Raw genomic sequence first — 19,321 nt, 5'->3', positions numbered from 1 at the left:
AGTCCCGCCCCCAGCCCCGGGCGGACGCCTGTGAGGGAAGTGGCCTTCCACTCCACTGCAGCGGTTTCTCCATCTGGGCTGTCTGAGACGATGGTATTTCCTGAGCACGCCCACCCCGGTCCCACCTCATCACAGAGCTGGGAAATCTGTCTCTTTCTTCCTCAGCAGGACTGGGAGGCAGGGCAGGGAACCCGGACCCAGCAGACCACACGGGGTCACACGGTGGAGACCACGCAGCCCTCTGATGTCCAGGAACTGCTGTGAAAACAGTCGTGGCCTCACCCTCCTTCTGACCAGAATAGCGCTGGAGTTGTGGACTTCCCCTTGCGGCCACCCAGCTCCACTGCAGACTGCTTGCAGGAGGACCCTGGGCTATTTTAAACACTCAAATCACCTTACTCACTAGGTCTCAAACAATGTAAAACTAATGAGATTGTCCTCCCGAGACAAAATAAAAGTCTTGGGGCTGTGTTTCTAGAAATTCTAGATAAGCATCGTGTAGCAGAAATGAGAATTTAAATTATACTCACCCAAAACAATACGTACCTGATTGGATCAGTGGAATAAAAATATTATGGAAACTTCGATATTAAGTGGAATTTATAGCAACTAATACATGGTTACAAAAATGTAGTGAATTCTCAACGAGTTCCTACTGTTTAGTGAATTAACAATAAAAGGAAAGTTTTATGAAAAAAAAAATACCCATCTAGGAGCACTTCTCCGAAGAAGAGAAACCCACGAAAATGGTAACTAGCTTCCCTGAGAGTCCTCCAACATACATCTATCCACCTGAGACCCTGGGGACACACATATTCTTCAAATGGCTTTGCTGGTCTAGAACCCAAAGAAGGGAAGATTATAGAGTGAGGGGCCAGTGTGGGCCTCCCCTAAGTGGGGGCAAAGAAGAAAGTAAAGGGGAGATGGCTGCTGAGCCCCACCCTTGGAATAAAGGCAGATGGTAGAATTCCAGAAAAGCCACTAGTTAACATATCAGAGAGGAATAAGCAGACATTGACTAAGAATTTAGTGAGATTCCAGAGGTCACCCACTCCATGAAGGTCCATGGGCTGTACAAGGGAGTCAGCCTCTTGAAAGGATAAAACAAAATGGCCTGGAGATAAAAGAGCCTGAAGCATTTATGAGTTTCCTGCCCACTATTTTACTGCCCAGATCAGGAACCAGCTCTGTGTTAAGACTCCTTCAATGTTATATACGTAGTGAGTGCTAGAAAGTATAGGTATTATCTGAACATCTGGCATGAGAATCCCCTTACAGATGGAGCCATCTTTGGAGAATCATTGGGGAGGAAGGCGAAACCCCAAGTGTATGCGTAGATAGAGTAAACAAGCCAAAAATATAAGCAGGAAACAGAGGGAGAGAGAGGATGGCCAAATAACAGGGCAGACTGTCCAAAGGACCTTTAATAACAAGGTGTTTCATAATAAACTTAAAGTTTTTTGTGTTTCTTGAGGTGAATGCCACACTTTTTTTCCTTTTCTCCAAGCTTTCAGTAAAGTCTGCCAGACCTACAAATCCTCCGTGTGTGTGTGTGCACACGCGTGCAAGCATGTGTAAAGAACAGAGCTGACCAGCGTGGAACAGTAACTGTACACAAAGAATGGCCTAGAAACTAAACTATCAATGGCAGCAAAAGCTCAGAACTAGAGATAATTATGAAATATAAGCCCCTTTGTGAAACTGCAGAAATCTTAGAAAAGGCTTTGGACTGTCACATAAAATGGTGCTCAAGTGAATCTGATCTGAACCTTAACAGATAAGCAATCGTAGAAAACATCTGGGTTGCATACATGTTATGTGCACACTCAGAAGCCATGTGTTCACATGTTCTGGAAGCAACAACTGCCACTTTTTTTATTGTTTAGAGCAGCCACCTAAAAACTCCTTTGTATTGCTCAAGATTTAAGAAGCAAATGAGAACTATGATATCATCTTGGGAAATGTTTTCTCAGCCAGATTGACAGGCAAACTGCATCCTCTCAGCCCCTTTGACCCCGTGACCCGCAAAGCCGATGTACACAGTGCTGTCTGGCCCTGCTAGGGGTGCCTGTTAGAGCCCATGAAAGCCTCCAGTGATATGGAATGATCGCCGATATCCCTCCCAGTCCGCTGTGTCCTTTCTGGGGCTTCCGCTCTGTGGCAGCACCCAGGAAACCTGGTTGTCACAATTCCTTCTGGGTGGAAACTTAGATGAGACCTCTTGGAGTTGCCTGGGGAGGGAGTTCAGGGTAGCACAAATCAGTGTCACATGCATAGCCTTCTGCCCCAGTAACCTTCTCTGTGCCCTAAAACAAGGCCAACAACTACATATCAAAGTGTGGCCATGACTTCTATTGAGGCCATTTGACCCCAGAGTGAAGGAATTTCTAGCCATAAATGGGTCTAAGCCCTCATGGGCTATATGGTATAGCCCTATTCGCTTATAGGCTGTCTTATTTCTGTTTTATAGGAAGTTATTGCACATAGACTAATTTATGTGCACAGACTAATTGCCAGAATCGAAAGAATAGACATTCAGCATTGCTAATGCAGCAGAGCAGAGTGCCCAACAGCATGGCTTTGGAGTCAGACCAGAAGTCTGGAATTCACTTTCTAATACTCTGGACTCCCCAAGAGCTGGGAATCAAGAGGATTAGGCGGCAGGAAAAAGAACCTCCCAGGCCTCTGGCTTCTCTGACTGGAATAAGTTGCCAACGTTGCACCATCTGCCTAGGAAGCCCATTGTCGTAAAGCCACGGGCCCAGGCCAGGATGTGGAGGTCCAAGCTGACAAAGCCCGCACCTCACTGGCTTAATTTGCTGAAACAAATGTGAGTGATCACAGGCAAGAATAGCAACAACCCAGGCCTTCCAGCTACACACCAATATGCCAAGCTTTCATCTGGGTCTGAGTCCAAACGCAGCCTCCTCCCTCAGCCAGAGGGGCTCAGTGGAAACAAAGAATCACAGGGCTTTGCAGCTGGAAAGGGTCACAGTGTTAACCTCCTCCAGTCCTTTTGTCTTGCAGATTAGGGAACTGAGGAGAAGCCTCTCAGGTGAGGTGCCCGAGATTGCATTCTAAGAAAGACAGAAGCAGAACTAAGACCCAGGTCTTTGGATTCAAGCCTAATGGTCACCGTTCTGTAACATTGTACTGCCTCAAAGTCGGGAAGCCTCTCTCGAATGCCAGATAACATAGTTAACAAGAAATTGTGTTTCACATGAACTTTCCTCAGCCTGAAAGGGAATCCTTCTGGTTGTCACTGTTCTTTCTGATACTAATTGCCAGTGACTTTCTGATACTAATTGCCAGTGACCAGTTGTGAGCATTTTCCCGATGGGCCAGGTATTGTGCCAGGCACTTTGTGAGCACTATTTCGCTTAACCCTCATAATAATCTGATTAGGTAGGTGCCATTACTATCCACATTTTGCTGAAAAGAAACCTGAGACATCAAAATGTAACTTGCCCACAACTACACTGCTACAACTACACAGTTGAAGGACACAACATTCAAATCCAGATTATCTACCTTCAGGACCGAGTACTTAGTCACTCTTATATTGACAATCGGCTAACAAAGAATGTAGCACGAATGTAACCAAGATGCGTAAAAATGGCTAACTACAGGATAGTGAACCTTTCATTTCTTTATTTATGATTTGTTTTGTCCCCTGGGACACTCAACGTCTAAAATTCCAGGCCTCTAAACACAGTCACAGTCACTCTGGGAGGAAGTTGGGCAGTCCCTGACACCATTGCAATTTCTTCAAGCCTCCAGCCCAAGATTTTGGTGAAGTTCTGAGATTCTAATGTCTTGAAACCTCTGTCCCAACCTGCTTCCATATAGTTCCTGGTGGGGGTTCAGGGTACACCATGGAGCCAGGATGAAATTAGCATCTGCTCCCCTCCTACTCTCTCTCGTATACTCTGCTAATGAGAACTTTAAGGACGGAGATGTGAGCAATCCTAACTGCTCTCTTAGGGTAAGCAGGAGGCATCAGAAAAAAAGGAGAGAGAAACACAGACCAGGCCTGTGTAAGACTTAGCAATGGGATGGGATCCGGGATATAGAAGGAATGTTGGTGTGTACATTGCTTGGTTTAAATCTTATTGGTTTATTTAAGGATATAATAAAGATATGACTATAAACATGCCATGTTATCTATAAGGGACCTGGGGGGAATCTGTTTCAGATACTAGCCTTTCTAGGAATCCATCCTCAGATCTGCCTCATGTCTCAGAAGAAGTAACTACTTTGTGACCCAAGAATGGGTCCATGTTTCCCAAGCAACTCCCGCATTTATTTAGTAATGCCAGAGCTACCTCTAATAGTAATAGCAGAGAGAGTCTGTTAGTCCACAATTAGAATCAGAAAGAAGAAAAGACTCAACCTACTAAGATCAGCTTCTTTCCAAAAACAAAATTTGTTTGGGGGAGAGAGAAGAGGAAGGAGAGAGAATGAGGGCACTGGGCTCTTGAAGTGGGGGTAGGGGTGGGGACACAGTACCCTTGGAGGAGACCTGGGGCTCCAGTGACAAACTCTGCTGATGATTCCGTGTTGTCCAGGATTCTCGCATGGTGTGGGACAGATAGAGGACTTGGGATTGGCAGGGGTGGGAGTTGATAGGAGGGAAAATGGATATACAGTGTAAGTAGCATGGCATAATTTTCATTTCAGGCACCAAAAAGCAAAACCCTTTCATTCCCTGCTTTCTGCCAGGCTTTTCATATACACAATCTCATTTAGCCCTCGTGGCATCCTGAGAGGAGGGTCCTTTAAGAGCTGCTTTGAAGGGTTTAACAGGATTACCAGCAGGGAGAGCAAGTGAAGGCTAAAATCCAGCCCAGACTCACCTTGCCAGCCTAAGAGCCCACAGGCCACTGGGATCCTCTTTTCTGTTTCACACCAAGGTGCTATATGGGCTAGCAGCAGCGGTTTGGGATGCCATTGCCCCATTTTGCAACACTCACAGTTGATGAACCACTTGCACAGGGTCACAGCATTAAGTAAATGGCAGAATCAGTATTCCCAACCAGGGCTGTCTGCTCCCAGCCTGGCTTTTGCTCCACTCTGCTAGACTGCCTCGGTATTTGGGTGAAAAATAAAAAGGTCAAGGAAACCCCTTAGGACTAATGGAGTGGACAACTCAATGTAAGTGCCTAATGAGGACTCTCTGAGCGAGGCTGTAGAAAGTTCTGGAACATTACTAATATATGAAAAGGCACAAAGGCGGGCAGGCATGCACAGTCACTTCAACAGTTGTCTATTAGACAATAGCCAAGAAAGTACCAAGTAAGGATCTAAGCACTCAACAAAGAAAGAAATAAGACAACAACTCTTTAAGAGTTCACTGTTAATACTTAGAGGCAATCAAGTGAAAAACTGAAAATCAAGTAGAACAACGGGAAATTAATCAAAAAGACTAGCAATTGTTTATGTTAGAAAGGACAAGGAAACTCCATAGAGCCAGGGTAGAACTTGAACTTGACCTTGTACGTTAAGAAAAGTCTCCATTGGTGGCAATTCCTTAAGAAGTTGAAAACCCATGAGGGCAAAGACCCTGTAACCTTTGCAGCCAAAGACCCTGTAACCAGCTGTCACTTCGCTGAGCAATTTATGGTTAAAGCCGGGGAAGAAATGACTGTGCCCCGCCTTGGTCTCTGCTGTGCTTTCCAGATGAAAAAGCCCGTGTCACAGGCTTCCTGCCCACAATCTCTGTTCTGCAGAAGCTGAAGGTGTCACAGAACAGAGAGAAAAAAAAAATAGCCCCAGAGGAATAAAAGAGACTCTTGTACTAACTTGACATAGCTGGTTTGTCAGGCACTGCAGCTCACTTTCTTGAAAGTCTTAGTTAACAGAAACAAGGCAGCTCTTCCTCTAAGGTCACTGGGAACAGCTGTGGGGGTGCGAGAAGGAGCCAGAGCAGCTCCTCACCGGGTGATGTTCCAGAAGGTTCTTTCTGCAGGGATCACTTGCCTGGAAGTTCACAACCCCGCTGCACTCTCAAACCAAGTGTGGGTCTCAAAGAGGATGGCTCAACCCCTTCTCAAAGTCCTTCCATACCCCTGTCCTAGGGAGAAGAAGAAAGCAGACGTGAGCGAAAGTGTACTCTGCTAGACACACTTTCTGTTTCTGTCCTTGCACCACCATATTGAGGAAGGGTTTGTTTATCCTGTCTAAAAGATAATAAACTGAGGCTCAGGCAGTTTATACAACTTGACTGAGGTCACATAACCCCTAAGGAGCAAAGCCAACAATTTAACCTGACTTTCAAAGATGAAATTCTTTCAGTTTAATCAAGGCAGTTTAGTGAGGTGGTGAAGAGTGTAGACTTGGGCATCTGACTACCAGGATTCGAAGCCCAGATCTGGTACTAACTCTTTGAGAGACCCTGGAAAGTTCAGTAAACATCTCTTTGGCTCAGTTTTGTCATTTGTAAAATGAGGATAATAATGGTGAGGATTGTGTGTATTAATAGATACAATGCACATAGAATTGTGCCTGGCACGTAGGAAGTGTTCTGTAATAAGGGTGATGACTCTATGTAAGAAAAAAGTTAAGGGCATTCTGAAAATTGAGAGAGGAAGAAGGAAATAGGAAGGGTGGGTGGTAAGAATTAAGGAAAGGAGGAGAAAGGAGAAGGGAGTGTCAACTGAAGAATCACAAGATTCATAAATTGGGAAAGGAGAGCTTTATTACAGCCTGGGGCTGGCCGTCCTGACACACTGGGAAGTATACGCTCTGCCACAGACCAGGAGCTGACACTCTTGGGGAAGGAAGAGCGAGACAGAATTTATGCTGCATAGATAGGCTAAGTATACATACGCAACAAATTACAGGAGGAGCTATGAATATTCACAAAGGGCTGGCGCACACATACATAGTAAGCAAATGTGCATGTTACATACATTCCGTGTTCGCTTTGGGATGGAGACTTCACATTTAAATGCATTACAGTTAGGTCCTAGATGTCACAGGTGAAGCAGAGGACACAAAGGCATTCTGTGTGTAGCCTCTGTAAACCAGAACCACTCCATCCTCAGTGGTCTCTTATAAGGAAGGAATGCTGGTCAGTTGCTTTGTCAAAGCAGCAAAAAAAATGGGAGTCCTGCAAGTCTATTAAAAGGACTGGTGTACTTTCAGTCCTTATGAAAGAAAATCTAATGGCAATTATCAAGGGAGGGGGATATAATAAGATGTGTCTGACACCCCATCTTGTCATAGCCAGGAACTCAGTTTTTAAGGTTTCTCTGGGGTACCCTTGGCCAAAAGTGGATCTGTTCAGTCTGTTGAGGTGCCTAGGATTTTATTTTTATTTCTTAAAAGCAATGTTAGGAAAATCATTGATTTGTATTTCAGCCATCCCTGGGATCTTTAAACTTATTTGTACTTCCTTCCTCATTCTAGGAAACAGACCACAGCCACACTCAGCCTTCAAGGCTGCTGGAACCTTGTCAACAAATACACTAGGTAGATGGATGGGTGGATAGAGAGACAGATTGATTTCCAATGACAAATGTTCGCTCATGAGTGGAGATTTTGCTACAAAAAAAGGACGCTAAAATTGAACATTTATAACTCCTTTGCTCCATTTGTCCCCATGGTTCAACAAAGAGGGAGGTTCTGGCCTGTGCCTCACCTTCAAAGTCTGCAGAGCTGTGTGTACCTGTCATACAGTGGAACTTCTGATTAGTGAGCTGCCAACCCCACACTCCCAGCATCCATGGGCCACAGTCCAAGGGAGGAGGATCCCTTACAAACCACCGGGAACAGTGGCCATGGCTCCCAAGGGAACATTTAGCTCAAATCCAACTACTCAAAGAATATCGAATAATATAATGACAATTATGATGTGAAATGACCCTTCCTGGCGGGGACCCATCCCATAATGACACAATGGAAAGAAACTGAGGTGTGGGGCCAGGGGTCTAGGGTTGAAGCCCTGGCTCCATTGCCATGCAGCCTTGTGACACTGAACAAGTCACTTCACCTTTCTCAGTGCCAACTGTAAACTGGGGATAATAATTTTATTTCCTATTGTTATATGATAAAGAATTTGTCTGGTCTTTGCCGGTACAGAGTGTTCTAAACTTTTGGAATTTCCTGCGTGATGGGAATGTCTTAGTTATGTATGGTGGGCCCCTGGACCACATCTTAGTTTATGTGAAGGAGATGACTTATGTTGGGTGCTGGTCATGCCAGAAAGGTCAACCATATGGTTAGAGGGTTAAGGCCTCAAACTAGGTGTTATCAGCCCAGTCCCTCGGCCTCTGGGTAGGGGATGGATCAGGAAATTGAATTCAATTACATGGCCAATGAATCAATCAATCATATCTACCTAATGAAACCTGAGTAAAGACCCTGGACACGGAGGCTCAGGTGAGCTCCCTGGCTGGTAATGCACATCAGCACCTAGAGGTTGCATCCTGACCCCCCGGGGAAAGGGCAATGGAAGCTCAGCATCTGAAACCCCATCAGACCTCACCCTGTATGTTTCTTCATTTCACTGGTCCTGATTTGTGTCCTTCATAATAAAACTATAATTGTAATTATAATACGTTCCTGAGTTCTGTGAGCCATTCTAGCAAACATCAAACCTGAAGGGGGGTTGTAGGGATCTTCCAATTTGTAGTCAGCTGTTTAGATGAGCAGGTGGCCTGGGGCCAAGAGAAAGCCAAACTAGTGTCTGGCATCTGAAATGGGGGCAGTCTTGTTGGGGGCTATATCCTTAACTTGTGTCTATGCTAATTCCAGGTAGTTAACATCACAATTATATTGGAGTATATGTACCCACAAAGACCATTTTAGGAATAAAATACAATCATATATGAAAAAATACTTTGTGAATCATGAAGAGTTAAATAAATATTACTTACAGAATTTTTAAAGAGGCTATGGTATTGATGAAAGATCAATAGGGAAATTTCATAAAGTTATTTTTCCAATAATTCTGATGGATTCTGTTGCTCCACGTATACTCTCTTACTTTACTCCATATAGCTAAACTTAATTATTATTTCAACAAAATTCAATGGAAACATAATGTACACAAGACTCTGTGCTAGATATAGATCTAGTGGGAAGAAGTGAGAAGAATATCAAGTTGAAAACGAAATCGTAACTATCCTCACAAAAGATACAATGTAACAGAGAAAATGAGAATACAAATACAAAAAGAAAACATAAAGTATGTGCAACAAGAGAGGGATGGTTAAACTAAGAGGAAGGATTACTTCTGAAGGAATTGAAGAAAACTTGCAGAGGAAATGGCATTTGAAACAGGCCTTAAGAGATGCATAGGATGGGGGGGGTGCGGAGAAAGGACATTCCATTCTAAGGGAACAAAGAAACAAAGGAACAAAGGCAGAAACCATGAGCATACCTGGACAGATACATTCATGAAAGTGAGTGATGTCACAGCAGGGCAGAAAGATAAATTGGAGCCAGGTTACAGAGAGCCATGAATACCAAGTGAAAGAATGGGCAATATCCTGTAGGCAAAAGGGAACTTGTGAACAACTTGGCATAATCTGATATGGTAATTTTATGTTTTAATTTTTCTATTAAAAGGCAATTTGGTTGAAAAGTTTGAGAAGCACTGATCAGCTCCCTCATTTTACATATGAACAAACAAGGGGCTAGAGATCATATGATAAGCCTAAATTCATACAAGCAAATAATGGTCAAACCAGAAAGAAGGCAGGATTACAAACTTCTAGCCTAGAGCCCTTTCCACAAATATATTATCTCTCTCTTAAAGCAACAATTTTAAATTCAAATCAACAATTGAATGGCCTGCACTTGAGACTCAAGAGGATGCCCCTAGCTTCTCTTCTGGAGACATTTACTCAGAAGCAACAGCGCAGGGAGCAATAGCACAAATGCACAAAGGCCCTGAGCTTGCATCTGCTGCCCACTGGGAAGAGTCAAGTTCTTGGTGCAAAACCGACTAGTGAAAAATGAGCCCACAGCATTCCCCTCATTAACACAAGCCAGCTGCGGAGTTAAATGATGCTTGCACAGAGATGCAGCGCCTGCACAATCTCAACTAAAATTAGCAACAGGACTGTTCAATGGAAAAGATACGTGAAAGTTTCCTGAAACAGCTGGATCGTGTGACAGGTGAAATCAAACACCACACTCCTCTGTGGCCAGGCAGAGGAAGCATGTGAACAGTTTGCTAAGAGAAAGCCAAGTGAACCTACCCATTCTTTAATGCTGTACCTCTACTGGCTTTTCTCCTATCCTCCCTCAGTTTCTCTACGACGCTTGACTAAATTCATCAGTCCTACAGCATTAGAAAATTCCTTGAGAGTCTTTGATTTGTTTCAGTCTGTGAAGGTCAAATGACCCCAGGTTACCTTCTCCACCAGCTCCTGCTGTACTTCTGCCTGCATGGGACTCCCCGGACAAAAAGGAAAAGCTGCTCTGATTCACGGAGGTGCTGAGGCGACGGTTTCTGGGTTTTATTAACTATCAAAGTCATATAATTTTAAAATTCCAGAAATAAAAGCACATTTAGGGTTTATCCATAACTGCATCAAAATAAAGGAAAGGTCCAGTCTTACAGCCCACTTTAAAGCACAGAGATGCAGCCCCAGCATACAGAGTGTCGCTAAGTTGCCCACCTTGCCCTAGGAGGAATAGCGTGCTCACTTGCGCAGTGAGCCTTGCACCCCAGTGGGGCTGGGGAGTATCCTGCTGGACAATATCAGTTCAACCCCCTTTCTCTTTGCTGATACAAGCCCTTCCACCCATCCCTCCACGCCACTACTTGTTTTGTAGGTTGTTTCCCTAGGTCCTCTCTAAGCCTATATGGACAGGTTACCCAATGTATGACATACTGCTGAGGTTGTAGGTAGCTATTTCATTGCTGGGCCCAACCAGGTATCTTTTGCTGCTTCATCTCAAGTCCCACTCTAAGTAGCCTAGAGTACCAATTAAGAGTAGCCTAGAGCAGAATTGGAGCCAATTAAGAGTAGCCTAGAGAAGCAATTAATAAAAATGTTCCCTTATCTTTGCTTGTTTATAATTTCTCACCCATTCTTAAAAGGTAGGCAAGTACCCGTAATAATTTATTTTCTTGGGGGTTTCTTATTAGAATTTTTCTATTTTTTTTATTTCAGCTAATGGTTGTTATTTCCTGGACATATACTTCATACACCATTCACTCTTTGTTCAACAAATTATTGAAATATTCATTGTGGCACCTACTGTTTTAGATAAGAGGGGTCTAACAATTAACAAAGTCTTTACCCTCATAGAACCTAAATTTGGTGGAGAAGAAAAGCAAGAAACAAATTTAAGACAGCACAAACACACAGATATAATTCATCAAGTTCTATGTAGAAAAAAATAAAAACAGGGTCCGGGGACAGAGTGCACATCTCAGTGTTACTTGATTTAGAGTGGTCAGTGATGGTCTCTTTAAGGGGTGACACAACTGCAACCAAATGAAGTAAGGGAGCAAGCCTTCTCTGGTTAGGTGTATTTCTCTATATATGACTTGTATCTCCAAGGGGACTGCGGTATTTTGAAATGAGACCCAAATCCTTTATGTTAATATAATAACCTTAGCATGGGCACTGAGTATCTAGCTACCTACACATTGTAAGTACTCAAAAAATATTTATGTCTTTGAATAAATAGTTTGGCAAAAAAAAAAAAATCATGTTCTATAGCAGCTAATTCAAATCCTAATATTATGCCCACCAAACTTCAATACCTCCTGCCTTTTCAATGCTGTATTCTGCTGATGGAAGAGACAGACATGATGGAGGTGAAATGGCAAGATGCTCTTATGTAATTACCTGTCTGCAAACCTAAGCAAGGTTGGTTGAAGACCACATGGGTGCGGACTCTGATACAACCACTGGACATGAGGAAGGGAAAGGGGTCATATCAGGAATCACTATTTTGCCCCATCGAAATTGGAATTCAAAATCAATTTGATTAAGAAGTGCACAGATACATAGATAAAGAAGCAACATGCTTGCATGTTCATAGTGGATGAACAGAAACAGCACCCACATGTCCAACCCCCATCTCAACGAAGTGCTCTAGCAGAGACTACCATTTCTGACAGAAACTGTTGCTTCAGAAAAGAGGAGACTAAAAGAAATGTTCTCCAGATTTAGTTATGTCAGCAGTAACGAGTCACAGCAGCCAGATATGAAACCTTGTGGCTGTTGACAATTCTGCCTTGCCAGTTCAGTCTTTCTCTCTGGAAGGAATCCTGTCCTCGTTGTCCCTGAGGGATGACCCTCCAGCCTGGTGTGTACAGCCATAAAGCACTCCCTTTTTCCCAGAGAAGCAGCCTAATTTCTCTGTTGGACAACCTTCTGATTAGAAATTTAGGAAATTCAGCTAAGAAATCTTCTTAATTGAATACAAAGGCATCCAGCAGGGTAAAATCAGATTCTTTTGTGTTAGATATTTCAATAGGAAGAGAAGGATTTATATTCAATACCTGGCCCATAAAATTTTAATTGAAAATATATCTACTGGAAATGTTAAATAAACGATCTATCTGGATTTATTGTTTCTCTGATGCCTCTGAAATTACCTTTCTCAGAAATATAAAGAACTGAAATGTTGTACTTAATTTTGCCTTAGCCAAGGCACTAAATATGGATTCTGGTTTTGCAAGAAATATATCAAAAAGAATAAATGTAGACTTTTAAAGGCAAGTTGTATGCTATTTTCTATTCTTTTCAAGCCAATCATTAAAATGTGGGAATGTGGGAATTTGGAGTTAAAAGACACAATGAGTGAAGGAAATTGTCACCAGGCATATGGTATTTGGTGTGAAATTAAGCAGAAGCTAGAGAAAGATCTAAATCATGTTTCTCTTCCCCAAGCCTACGGAAATGTTAAAAGTACATTGGCGCCAACAAGGATGTTGACTTTTTTTTCTGTAAATGTTTAATTTCTTCTGGAAACCACAGAAACTAAAGTGATTTAAAATGTGACTTTCATGAACAGGGATATTTTCCACAATCTAATCTCCAAAATTCACTAAAGCAGGAAAAGACCCACCTGGTTAGTAAAAAGTCTGAATGACAAAATGTGTTGTTTAAAATATATATATAGTTTCATTATTTTCACATACATATAAAAATATGTGAGGTTGATAAAGTATAATCTACCAAGTTCTCAGATAAATTGCTCTAATGAATAAATAAAGATGATTTGCAATTAGCAAATCATTATTAGCATGCTAACAGCTTAAAAATATTTTTCTCTTAAAATCATCATTCATCACTCCAAATCTTGTTTTCCCTAATAATTCCTTATATTATGCAATAAGTTAAAAAAAATTGTGATTCCTGCTCTGAAGACCTCACATTTATAATCACTACCTTTTCAACTCTCTTCTTCCTGATCTTCATACATGCAATGAGAAGATAAAAAGCAGAAGAATCCAACCTACTCAACTTCATTCCTTCAAGACAGGTGGTCACATGGAGAACTTTCTAACTCAATAAATGAGATCAAGAAAAGAAAATAATTAGCATATAAAATACATGATATCACTAACTCTGGTAGCATAATAAAACCAAGTAATAACATTTTCCCTCCAACTTTTTAGAACATTCTTGACCTCATTTGAATAATTTAACACTGCAGGAATTTCAACATTTATGGCCCCAAACCTAAATTTTCCACAATCACTGGCCAAGGGATATCTGTGACTTTTCAACACTAAATATAGAAATAAAATTTATGATACCATTTGGCTTATTTTTCAATATGTCATTTGTACTAAACTTTAAAACCACTCCAAATTCCTCTTAATTTTTTATGAGTAGCATTTAGTGCCTGAAAGTATTGTCTTAGGTACTTATATAGATGACCTGTATTTTAGAACTATTCTAGCAGAGCTTATTTGCATCTTTTCTCTTGCTACTTTTGGGATGCTTTCCTGTCTTGGAACTTTGAAGGTCTGATTATAATGTCTTGAAGTATTCTAATTTGGATTGAATTTGATTGGTGACTTTTGGCCTTTCTGTACCTGCATATTTATCTCTTTCTTCAAGTTTGGAAAGTTTTCTGCTATTATTTCCTTGAAAATGCTTTCTACTCCTTGCTCTTGTTAAACTCTATCTTGAACATCAATAATTCTTAAATTTGGTCTTGGAGGTAATTTTCTATATCTTGTAGGCAATCTTTGTTTCTTTTCATTCTTTTTCCTCTTTTCTCTGTGACTTTGTATTTTCAGATAGCCTATCTTTGAGCTCACTGATTTTTTCCTCTGCTTGATCCATTCTGCCGTTCAATCTTCTAATGAATTTTTCAGTTCCGCAAATGTATTTCTCAGGTCCAAGAATTTTGTTTAATTTTTTTATTATTTTAATCTTTTTGTTAAATTTATCTAATACATTTCTATATTGTTTTCAGTGTTCCCTTGGAGATCACTGAGTTTCCTTAAAACTGCTATTTTGAATTCTTGGTCAGAGAGCTCATGTACTGCCATCTCATCTGGGTCAGAAGCTGGTTCCTTGCTTTGTTTATTTAAGGAGGTCATGGGTCTCTGTTTGCTTTTGTTTCTTGTGGCCTATGTCTGTGCAGTGAAGAATTATTTATTCCAGTCTTCTGTATGTGCCTCGTTTAGGTTTTTATTGAATACGCTTTTTGGGGGGACTCTTTGTAATTTACCTGCTAATTTCTCTTTTATCCCTCTCTAGATTGCTGCCTCTTTTTCAGCACATTAAGCCCTGGTTTGCCTTAACTCTGGTCAAAGATCAGAATGCTGCCTGTCCTGAATGGGGGGGGTCCCAAAGTGATTATTCCAGCAATATGGAAGGCTGGCGAGAGGTCTGTGCACAGGCTACTTGTGAAATGAACATCCATCCTACCTTGTGGTGCTGCTGAACAGCCGCTCTGATCTGCCATCTCCTTTGGCCAAGTGGCAGAGCAAATTTTCCAGGGCTGGAGATGGTAGTCCCGTCTCCTCCCTTTGTCTGTGCCTGTCCTCAGGGACAGTTCTCCCTCAGACACTGCCAATGCTTGCTTTGGAAATGGGCCACCTGCCAGGGAACCCAAAATGGTGGGGAAGCTGGTTGTTCACCCTGATCACAGTTTTCCAGTGTAAAAACTGTGAGTTTAGGGGAAATTTTCCACATGCTTAATGCTGGGCAGACTGGGGGAGGAGTGACATGGATATGGAAGTTCAATTCTCTTACCATCTGCTCAGAGTTTTTTTACTTCTCTATAGCCCTGGAAACTGTCTCTTCTTCATATGTGAGTTCCGGGGTATTGCTGGTTATGATCTTGGCACCGTATATTTGCTTTTGGTTTTCTGTGGGAGAGGGGGAGCCAGCTTGCTTGTACACCACCATTTTGGAACCAGAAGTCCCAATCACCTTTTAAAGGCCCCACCTCTGGATACTACCATCTTGGGGATTAAATTTCAACATGAGCTTTGGAGGAGACAAACATTCAAACCATAGCAGCTGTGATTCAGGAATCCAAATGCCAGGCTCTAGAATCATCCCAGCAACTGCCCCTTTATGCTCTCAAAGCTGGCAACCAAATCTGGAAGTGCTGAGTCCTGCTGCTGCTTCCATCTCAACAGTCTCTCCAGGGAGGGTGGGCACTGGCACAATGTGGCAGAAAAACTTCCAGGCAGAGTGGAGGCATGAGAGGTGGTACATCCAGACCAGGTAGGAGGCTTTTTTGCAGTGGTCCATGGGACAGATGACGGCATCTCGGTGCTGGTGATGCAGATATTTTATAAACGGACCAGTTCCAGTGAGGTTTTGGAGGTAGGTAAAAACTGCAAAATCATTTCAATAATCGAAGCCCAAAACTCTACCCTTGCAAATGGCCACTGTGACTCAGAACTAGTTGACAGACAAGACATCTTCCACACAAGAAGTACTCTAATGGAGAACTTGGAAACTTGAGACCTGGGAGTCTTTCTTTCACATCTGGCAGCTAGAGACAATCCTAGGGCAGTGTTGCTAGACTCTTAACTGAGGCCAATTGGCTAGAGTCAAGATACACGGATTCTAACCCACTTTTGCCTCCTATTCACTCCAGGACTTTCTCTGGTCCTCTGTCTAACATAGCCTCACCCCCACCCACCCCCACCCATCTTCCCCTCTTCCTGATCCTGACCCCTCACTCTACTCTATTTTTCTTCTTAGCACTTAACACTATCCAATAATACACGTTTATTTGTGTGCCTCTTTCTCTGTTCTTATTTTCTCTCACCACTACTAAAATGTAAGCTTCATGAGGCCAAGAATGTCCCTTTTTCACGCTGATTCCTAGTCCCTAGAACCAGTGTGTAGAGACAATGGAGATCAGAACAAGAAGGCCTATGTAATAGCAGAGAAGGAAGGGGAGCCACATGGACTGAGCGCCCACCCCTGCTCTGCTTCAGGCACCCGCAGGGCCCTCTACAGACACCGTTCCCTCCATCCTGCAACACCGCAAACCTGCTGGTCGTCCTGCACCCTTTTAAGGGTGAGGGAAAGTAGGTTCTGAGAGGAGGTAAAGTGCTCAGCACGACAAAGCTAGGAAATACTGAGGCTAGTTTCAAATTCAGGTTTGTCTGGCTGCAAAGTCCATGAACTTTTCACTAAGCATTATAAACTGTAAAGTGCTACTTGAATGTATGAATTATTTATTACTATTTCATGCTTAAATTCTACTAGAGCTATTTGAAAAGATAGTTTTAAGAATTAAGCAGTGCCTAGAGAGCCACTTGATTTAGGCTCTCAAAGACTTTCAAAATTGCACCTCTAAAGATGTTTTTAACGAACTGATACAAAGATAGGAACATTTTTTTTTATAAATGTAACATTAAAAAGTTACAAGTTAAAAGTTAACATTTTTATAAGTGTAATGGAAGATGGAAGAGAGTACATGATGAAATTTCCTAGCGGCAAGTGACTCAACATTCTCATAGCAAAATGCGAAATTAGTGGACAGAAACTGCAGACCATTCTTTTCCATTTGTGTGAAGAAGCAGAAAAGCAGCCAACAGGAACATAAACCAAACCGCATGTCCAGGTTAATGGGTCCAACCACCAATCACAACCCAAGAAAAGCATCTATGGCTTAGGTAAGTGAATCCTGGACACTATAAGTCCATGCAACTGATGCCAAAGTACCACCGGACAGCTGGGCATTGTTGGAGTATAAGCATCAAAGAAATCATGAGCTTTATAAAAACTGACTGGGCAGCTACATCTGGAGCCTTCACTCCTGTGAAAAACAAGTGAGGTCCTGAAAGCTGTTCTCTAAATGACAGTAGGTGTAGAGTTGAAATCAGAGGAAGGTGTGACAAGATATCAACTCTTTAGACCAAAAATGAAAAACTAGCTAAAAGAATATGTTAGAAATCTTTAAAATCATAAGGACAGCATGATCTTCAAGTCTGAGAAAACTACATGGACAACCCTGAATCCTGTTTTTGCAAACCCTATTGGTGCTGCACTGCAGAGAAGATTGATTAAAATGTCAAAATTAAGCAGTTCCAGGATCAGGACACTGTTCTTGGCACAAGGGATATATTAGTAAACAAAAACACAACACCCTTGCCCTCCTAAGGTTTTATTCCAGTGGAGAGAAACAGATACTAGGAAACAAATTTGATGTATAAGAACATCGTGCAGCACGTTCTAAGTTGATACGGGATATGGTGGGAAACGGAGCAAAACAGGAGAGCTGGACATCCAGGGAAGTTGTCATCTTAAATATTATAGGACAGACGAACACTGAAAAGGAGATACTAAGCAATACCTTGAAGGAGGTAAGACTATAGCTATGGAAACATCTGGAGAAAGACTTCCAGGCAAAGAGTCAGGGCAAAAGGTTGAATGGGTGCATATCCTTGTGCTTGGATGAGACAGGGAGCAGAGTGAGGTGAGATCAGGGAAATGCTATGGGGTGGGTGGGGCACAGAGGGGAAGTGCGGGTAGATTATAAAAGGACTTGTAGGCTACTGCAAGGACTTTGGCCTTCACTCAGAAAAAAGGGTTTGGGGATAAAGGAGCAATGTATTCTAACACATGTTTATAAAGGTCACTGCTGAGTTTCTAGAAGCCTGCATGCTAGCAGTTGGGAATTCCCATGGTGAACAAGACAAACCTGGCTCTACTCCTCACTTATAACCTGTTCAGAGGGGGATGCAGGCAAACAGGTTCAGCAAGACAAGATAGGTACTATCTTATAGAGGAAAAGTCAAAACCAGGAAAATTTATATAGAAACATTTTACTGCAAAAGAAGAAAGAGAGACAGAGACAAACACAGAGATGAGTAGATGCAGGGAGGAAAGAGCCATAGAAGAGTGCTAAGGGGCATTTATGAGGGCACTTAGCCCCATCTTGGGAAAGTAGAAAAACTTCCTAGAGGGAGATACAGCAAAGCTGAGATTTGAACACACAGTAGGGTTTATCGCTAGAGTACTTTTTTGGGGTGTCCATTATAAGTTATTAGATTTTATTGCCTATCTTCCATTGTTGTCAAGGATTATAAGAGATTAGAAAATAAAATGCAGTAGAGTGGAGGAATGTAAGAAATAAAATTGAACCAATTTAATTTCTAGTCTTGCCATAGATACTGACTTGATAAATGACAACAAGTACATCATTCATCTTGCTCCCCAAACAGCATTTCCAGACTACATTCAGATCACTGCTACAATGCAGAATTTTAAGCATGGTTGTACAGAAAAAGAAAGTCATATATATCCATATATATGATATATATGACATATATATATAATACACTAGGCAATTTGCAAGTAATAGAGATAATGAATTCAGTAAAATAGTATGCAAAGATGTGCTACATTGCAATCATCCTAAACTAAATGAGATTTCAAGAAAAAAGATAGATATGAAATCTGACTGTTCCAGGGAATGATTTGTAATTTTCATGTTGATAAAATTTCATCAAGAAAGAAGTGCTAGAACACTCTGCATGCCTCTAATTTCCACTGAAATGGAGAATTTTTATATTCAGAGGTTCTGCCTGCATTTATTGGCATCTAGTAGCATTTCCCCAAATATGTGTTTGCTCTGAAACTTTCTGGATTATTTCTTATGCCAGGCATATTAGATTCATTGTAGCAAAACAGGAAGCAATTGCTTGTCATATTATATCTCAAATTACTTTACTTCTGGTTAATAATAAAAGTTCCCAAATGATATTCATTATTGCTTCAACATTCTACATATGTGATGAGGGAATATTGTTAATTTACTACTACTGGGACACTTATTCCAACCATGGTTTGGAACTACAGTAAACCTCCATTAGCTGAATCTTCTGAGAATATGATCTCTTAGCTAATGGAACTTT

General features: G+C 41.8%; 1 protein-coding gene across 1 annotated transcript in view; it reads right to left on the bottom strand.

Moving 5' to 3' along the window:
* XCL1 (X-C motif chemokine ligand 1) overlaps positions 1–247 on the bottom strand; it is a 64,416-nt gene extending 64,169 nt beyond the window's left edge. The window contains exon 1 of the mRNA XM_076000366.1: positions 126–247. The gene's annotated coding sequence lies outside the window, so the exon portion shown is untranslated. The remainder of the gene's footprint in view (positions 1–125) is intronic.
* Between the last annotated feature and the right edge of the window lie 19,074 nt (positions 248–19,321).

The sequence above is a fragment of the Microcebus murinus genome, chromosome 2 (genome assembly GCF_040939455.1).
Source record: "Microcebus murinus isolate Inina chromosome 2, M.murinus_Inina_mat1.0, whole genome shotgun sequence".
NCBI classification, from domain to species: Eukaryota; Metazoa; Chordata; class Mammalia; order Primates; family Cheirogaleidae; genus Microcebus; species Microcebus murinus.
This window is presented reverse-complemented; position numbering and strand designations above follow the sequence as displayed.